Here is an 8,282-nt window from a genome sequence, read left to right on the forward strand (position 1 = left end):
CCTGGCATTTAGAATGCACATTGAACTGAAGGATGGACAATTCATCAATATTGTTTCTGTCTATAATAAGATATTTAAATTGAATCCTCCGATTTACAGAGCAGTGAGTCTCACATATTAAGCAAACTGCTATAATCCATAATTGAGGGTAGAGTCTTGAAGTCAAAGGAAGCATTCATTAAAAGACAAGGAAATTGTCTTATTGAGAGAAAATCACTTTTGGTATTTTCAACAAGCTCATAGATTTGTTAGCAAAAATTAAAGCCTAGCAGGACAATTCTTATCCAATATCCACTCCTATCTTTGTATCTTTATTGGGGTAGCAGTGTGCCCCACTAAATAATAATTTACCAAAGTTCTTTGCAGTTAACAATGGCTATTCTGTTTAACCAATGAAGTGTAAGTGGAATACTGCCAAGTAACTGGGGAAAACATTTGTAAGATAACTTGGGGTTGAGACAACACCAGTGATTCTAAATTAAGGTCAGAATAAAAAAAAATTTATGATAATCATATTTCATAAAAGGCTGTAGATGTATCTGGTACAGTTCTTATGTTATTTTTTATCTCTCTTTTCTTGAAAAAAGTATGTACAGTTTTAGCAGACTTCAGTATATTAACAAGACAACACTAATGAAGAAGAAAGTCCATATTCTAAGATTGGCAGAATGGAAAGACAGAAAGAAATTGGTTTGTTAAAGAGATTTTTGACAGCATCCATTTCCAGCCTCCATATACCTATGCTGTGATGTGAGATATAATATAAATCCCTTACCTGTTTAGTCCACTAAAAGTTTAGTTTCCATTACTTGCAACTGGTTATATTCACAATATGTAATACAAGTTGGTATCATAGACACTGCATGGAAAGTATTTACATATTCAAAGAATATTCAATTTGGTTCTAGCTCTCTAATTTCTATACATTCCTACACAGTACATGTTCTAGTTACAGTGAATCATCTTACTCTTCTCATTAATATCTTCTTTATCACTTACAGTCTAGAAAAAAATGTCATATTCAGTATAAATCTGTTCTTGATAATTTCTCCAAAGATACAAACAGCATTTTTCTTGGTTGATCATTTTTGGTGTTGTTATTATTTAATGTTTATCATATTATATCCTAATTTGGTCTTCTCTTCTGAAATTCCTGAAAGACAATGCTTTGTATGGTAAATACTTTGTATTTGCATATAATTTTATTACTGTTACTGGCTCATAGTAGTCAGTTGTAAGAAAATGTTAAATAAATTAAAGAATGGCACTTCCATTTTTTTCCAGAGAGTTTTAGGTTTTTTTTTTCTTAACTGTGAATGTGTTTAACTGAAAGAAAGAATTAAAAAAGTGTCCAGAAAAAAAAAAAATATGAGATCAAAAGAACAAAGAACAACAACAACAACAAAGTCAATTGCTAAAGGGATTCTATACACTCTAAAAATTTTGGTTAGCAAACAGTTGCCAAGCAATAGTATGACAGACATTTTTATCAGAGCTTTACAAATATTAACTCATCTAACGTTTGTAATATTCTTGTGATGTGTGCATGAGTTTCACCAATTTTCAGAAGAATAAGAAGGGATACATAATTTTATATGTGGTGCTTTATCAGCATGAGTCCACATACAAAAAATACTAAGTCAATATGTAATTTGTCCAGCTCCTTGCTTGATTAGCTGACTACGAATAGACTCTGATAGAATTTCCTAATGAAGCTGAGGTCTCAAACACAACCTATTTTATTTTATTTTTTAAAAAAATTTTCTGACAGAATCTTTTAAAACAAAACAAATATACATTCCAACTCTGAAACCTGCCAGCATGCCTTGTTTTATTACAAGATGCATGCTAGACCATAAGACCAAGCAGCAGAGTCTTCAGGAACATTTGGTTGGGAGAAACAGAAAAATCAGATTTTAGGTAAGCCTGGGCAAGCCCCAAAGCTAAGATACATCCTCGAATACTAGAGCAGTCCTCATCTTTTCAGATCCTCAGAGGTCTTCTTATTCACAACATTCACACTGGAGTCTTCATATTCTTTGTCAGTGTCATGCTGCTATCATTCTGATGCCTTCTGAAGTTTCAACTAGGCCCATGGGGAGATGACAACTTCACATTAGCAAAGTGGGCAGTGTTTAGGATACCCAAATGCCTCATGCCATGAGCATGGCCATTCAGTACAGTGTTGTTGGAAGGCATCCTAACCTCAGTAGGTATACTTCCCACAAATCTCACAGTTGTAGTTTAGACCATGAAGCTTATACCTACAGAGTAGGGAATGGGTTTGCCATCCCAGTCAAGGGGCAGGTTTTGGGGGTTGTAAATGATCTCATACTTCTCATCTTCACCTTCACTCACACTGATCTGCTTGTGCCTCTCTACTTTTCTACTTCTCACTATTCCCTTATCCTGGCCCCCTTGTTTTGTACATTTTTATGAGGGAGATGATGCTCTTCCCCAAGAATCTCTATGTATTCATAGATATAGGCTTCTAGGAAGGCAACGTCCTTATTCCTTTCAGTGTCTCATTTCACTTTTGGTGGGATTTTTGGTAAGCAGCAAGACGTCAGGTGACTCCAGGGACTTTCCTTTGGTGTTGAATAGCCTCTGGGCTCACTCTTCTAGGGTCCCACCACACTTCATACCTTAAGCTAAGAGAGCAGATTTTAATCTGTGCAGACTAAAGGAGGCCAACTCTTCCCAAGAAAAGAATGCATACAGGTCAAAATGGGTGCCAGCATGAGTCAGGGCTCCATTTGTCTTTTTGGTCATCCAGGAAAGACACCATTCTCCTACTTCTCAAACTCATTACAAATCTTCCTAAAAATCCATTCTGATATTGGAGCAGCTTCACTCAATCCATGTAATCTTGAAGGTAGTCAAGAAACATCTCTAGGTATCTCATATTTGATGTTATTCCTCTCTCTAAGAATGTCAAATAATTGGTCAAAAATGGACAAGTATGTGATATAATCAAGCCTCTCCCAAGACCTTCAGGTTAATGTATTTGAGGTTAACAGTCATGGATAACAAGGTAATGACCATATCCCTCTTCATCTGTGAACTCCACCAAGTTCCATGCCTGTTCACTTGGATTCTCTCAAACCTTCAGAAGGTCCTCAGATTCCACTGACATTGGCAGAGAGATCTCATTTGGGTTCCAGTGGAATTCCTTTATTTGCTTTAGTCTACTATAAAATTTGGCAAATTCATTGGGTCTTGAATGGCATTGAGTTCTTCCTTCCTTAACCCATTATTATCATCATACAAATCCCAAATCCCACAGGTTTTTACTGATTTCCATGTAGCTCTCTTCCATGGCCCATATGCAGTGGTCAGAATTGATCTGGTACCAGAGCATGGACTTCTTAGCCTCTCTTTGGCCATAATGTCTATAAGTCATTCCTACTCATGATACTGATGTTGCTGCTCCAGAGCTGCTTCCATTTGCCCTCTGCCTTTACACCTCATTTCAGACCACTCGGATGGCCACAAATGACTTCAAACATTGTCTATTTTAATGCAAAGAAATGGATGAAATGGTTTAGAGAGATAGGAATGTTAGAGGAGATTTATCATGTGCCTTTTCATATATCTTTAAATATCTCCCCACAGATGCCTTGGATCATGCTATTGAAAAACTTGATGAGGAAAGCACTAGCATTGAGATTTCTACCTACTGAAGGCTAGAAAGAAGGCAAAAGATGCTACCATTGATATTCATTCCTTGATTTTATTAGAATTGGTATGCTATGAGACTTCAAGAAGCCAAATAGTAGTTTATAATTGCCAGAAATAAATTAGGTCTCAGGTTTAAAAAAGATTTGTGGCTGTGGATAAGTGATACTTAGGTATCAATAACTAAAATAATTAGATAATGCAATTAGAGATTACTTGACCTATACAGCTGAAACTAGAGGTCTTTCAAACAGACATATCTTTGTTTGCTATGAAAATTAATGGTCCGTCCTATGATTCCCAAACATGACTAAGCTCACAGATTCATCACTTCCTAAGGGAAAGTTATACCATCTCCAGAAGATTTTCCAATCACATTACAAATATGTATACCATAAGTCTCATTCCTAACCTTTCCTAAAAGGACCAAGACTCTTTTAACTGGGTAACCAGGCCCTAGGGAAAGAGAAATAAACCAGTATTAGAATTTTTGGACATTTCTCTAAACTGATAGTTTTTTCTCAAATACAGAGTGCCGCTCAGGTCTGCTGGTTAGGCTTAGGGGTCATGGAGATCAGGTAGTAAGTATAATTTATCCCAAGAATGTCTTACAGTGAGCTCAGTGCATATAAATTCATCTTACATATAAATCTACAGTCAGTGAATACAGGTTTAGACCAGATACACTTAGAAACTGTCAGAATCATCCAATTTGATACAAAAACTTTGAAAGAAATTTATTATGGAAGAAAAGGCCAAGTACATAGGCCAAGTGTCAGAGAGTACCAACTACATTCCAGAATTTAAACTAAAAGCAATACTGCATCCATAACTGAAGAATAAAGCTCAGTACAACCACTAAAAATTGAAAATATTCTTATCAGAGTTCCTTTTAAGTTGCTTATTTGGCCTTTACAGAACAAAATTGTGTGTGTGTGTGTGTGTGTGTGTGTGTGTAGATACACACTCTGCTCTAAAAAAAAAACACAGGAAAAAAAACAAAAAAACCCTTTTTTTTTCATTTTAAAATGATAAAAAATATTTTTAGAACACTTCATGTAAAATGGAATACACAAACATTTTATTTTAAAACTACTTTTAGGACTTTCTTTCCAAGAAGCCAACAAAAAATAATTATCAAAGTTTCAAAAATAAAAATGTATTCCCAAAAAAGAGTTTTAGTAAAAAAATAGGGTAAGGATAATTTATAAAAATGGTACAACACAGAATGAGTTAGAGGTAAGAATTTAGTATAAATCTTAGGATTCCAGATGGAACATGGATTTTGTTTTAAGTGAATATTGTGTTTTACATTAAATACAAAAGACACATTCTATTCTCCTTATTGGAAGTAATAGAAGTTTAATGGAAGAAGTAGGTACAATTTAAAAATCTTTGGCTAAATAACAAATATTATATATATTGAACAAATAGTTTGAAACATATTTAAGGTGGTTTTAGCATTCTCACTGTCTATATCATGCATAGAGAATAAGTTGGAAAGAAATATTTTTTGAACAGAAAGAAAGTGTTAGTACTATGCAGAAACATAATCAATCATGGAATAAGATCTAATATAAGCAATAGATATTCATGCTATCACTATGTGAAATAGCCTAAGAAATTCATTATTCTTAACCTTTAGTCATAGGTTTACCATATGCACCCAAGGGAAAACACTTTCATGGAGTTCTTTCTGAAATCATTGTACCCTCAAAATATGGTAGATAAAATAATGACAACTTTTTGTGCATTTTATAAAAACATAATTATAATTTCAAAATCAAGCATGAAAAAATATTGCAAGGGTGTACCTGTGCTACAATGTACAACATAAACTCTATGAAGCCAGGATGTGGGCCTTGTTATTCTTTTAATCTCCTATATTCTCTAAAATAGTACTTTGCAGAACTTTTCAAAACCAATATACTACAATAAAATCTGATTAGAGTATTCTGTCATTACTCTTCTGTGTCCTATAATAACATTCCCTCATTTTCCTCATGTTTGTGCTGAGGTATGATGTGTTTTAAAATTTACATACCATTAATAAATATTTCAGTTTGGAAAATTTTATCTCCTCTGATGCTTTGTTAAGAATAGAACATCTGGGATATGCCCTGTTGAATCAATTCTCATGTATTCATTTCTTTATATTATTGGCTATACATCTGTTATACTGTCTTCATGGGTTAAATTGTTTCCCCTTAGAATTCATTAAAGTCCTGACTTTCAGTACCATGAAATATGACCAACTTATAAATCTCTAAGATCTTTACATAGGTAATCAAGTGAAAATGAGGTCATTAGGTTAGGCCCTAATCCAAAATAACTGATCATCTTATAAAAAGAGGAAATTTGGATACTGACAAGCACACAGGAAGAATATCATATGAGGTTGAAGGTTGAAGGGGTGTTCCTCTGCAAGCCAAGAATGGTGAAAGATTGCCAGTGACTTATCAGAAAATAGAGAAGGGACATAAAATAGATTCTGTATCACAGCTTTCAGTAGGAACCAATCCTACCTATACCTCGATCTCAGATTTTTAGCTTCTAGGACAGTGAGAAAATAAATTTCTGGTTTTTAGGACACCAAGTTTGTTATGGCAGCCCTAGCAAACTAGTAAAAAAATCTTTAGAAGATAAAGGCCAACTTTTATTCATTAAATTCTAGAGACAATGGCAAAATTTCTCTTAGAACAAAAAATAGAAGAGCATGTTCCAGAATTACAAGTAGGAAAAAATAATGTAAGGCAAAAGAAAAAAACACTGAAAAAAAGGAGGATATAGCATTAAGTCCCTGGTGGAGTTATAGCAGAGAATGTCTAAGTTGTATGGAATAGAGGTGTGCTATGATAGGGAAGCATGAATCATGATACTGGAATCAGGATAACTCTGCATGCTTTACTTATTCATGTTAAAACCAGGAAATGAACAGCTACCAGGAAATTTTAAGGGCTAGAAACATTCAGGTCTCCATCAGAGCAGAAAGACTTAATTAAACATGTGAGTATTTAGTAAAAACTTCAAAAAGTATGTTAGTTGGTAGTAAAATTAAAAGGCCTTAAAGTAAAATATATTCTACTCTGGTCAAAATAACATAATTTAGCAAATAAAAAAAATATATCCTCCTATAAACAAACTTTGAAAGAGTACAACCGAGCCAAAAATTAAGAAAAAATGACAACAAAACAAAAGTCAGTACTCTAAAGAAAGACAACTAAATTCAATCTGGTGAATATAAGCCTAACTATGATGTTCATTAATTTGAATACAAAAAGATGAAGCACATTATTTAGAATGCAGAAATTGTGAGACTATAGAAAAGAATAATATTCACTTACATGCAAAATTAAAATGATAGAAAAGGTTATACCATGCAGACACTGATTATACAAAATCAAGAATGGCTATATTAATATAGATAAAATTAGAATTCATAAAAAAAAGTGTTATAAAGGACATAAAGGGATATTTCACAATAACAAAGAGGTCAATTAATAAAAGTAGTGTAGGAGCACCTGGGTGGCTCAGTGGATTAAAGCCTCTGCCTTCAGCTCAGGTCATGGTCCCAGGGTCCTGAGATCAAGCCCTGCATCAGGCTGTCTGCTCAGCAGGGAGCCTGCTTCCCCCTCTCTCTTTCTCTTCCTGCCTCTCTGCCTACTTGTGATCTCTGTCTGTCAAATAAATAAAATCTTTTAAAAATTAAAAAAACTAAAATAAATAAAAGTAGTGTACAATACCAAATATATATGCTTTTAATAATAGAGTTTGAAAATACAAGAAGCTACAACTGAAAGAAAAATAGAAAAAATCAAAATATTTTCAGAGACTTCCACAATTCTCTCTCAGAAACTGACAAAGTGTTTAGAAGACAAAAACATTATAAAAGACATCAACGTGATCTTATTGACATAGGCAGAGCAATAGCAGAAAAACATTCTTTTCAATTGCATCTGTGAATTGACCATGATAAACCACATGCTTTTTCATAAAATATAAAATGATTAAATTATGTAAAGACCATTCTCTGAGCAAAAGAGATTATATTAAAATCCATTAAAAAAATAGTATCTGGAAAACACCTAAGTTTTGTAAATTAACATAACCTAACATTATTTTTTTTTCATCATGATAATTGTACTCTTTAATCCCCATCCCCTCTCCCCCTCTCCCCCCACTCACTTCCTCTCTGGTTAACCATTGATTTGTTCTCTATAGTTAGAGGTTCTTGGTTTCAATCTCTCTCTCTCTCTCTCTCTTTTTCCCTTTACTCATTTGTTCTGTTTTTTAAATTCCACATATGAATGAGATCATACAGTATTTGTCTTTTTCTGACTGGCTTATTTCACTTAGCAATATACTCTCTAGCTTCATCCATGTTGTTGCACATGGTGAGATTTCATTCTTTTCTATGGCTGAATGATATTCCATTGTACATATGTACCACATCTTCTTTATCCCTCCCATGGATGAGTCTAAGTGATGGACACTTGGAGTGCTTCCATAATTTGGTTATTATAAATAATGATGCTATAAACATAGGAGTGCATGTATGTCTGAATTACTGTGTGTGTTTTTTTTTTTTTTTTTTTTTTTTTTTT

The 8,282-nt window shown here is 33.7% G+C and overlaps 1 pseudogene; it reads right to left on the reverse strand.

Annotated features, from left to right (window-relative positions):
- Positions 1-1,963: 1,963 nt before the first annotated feature.
- Positions 1,964-3,447, reverse strand: LOC111157955 (annotated as a pseudogene).
- Positions 3,448-8,282: the final 4,835 nt, after the last annotated feature.

Source organism: Enhydra lutris, unplaced genomic scaffold, assembly GCF_002288905.1.
Source record: "Enhydra lutris kenyoni isolate GAN:26980312 unplaced genomic scaffold, ASM228890v2 scaffoldscaffold3, whole genome shotgun sequence".
Taxonomy (NCBI): Eukaryota; Metazoa; Chordata; class Mammalia; order Carnivora; family Mustelidae; genus Enhydra; species Enhydra lutris.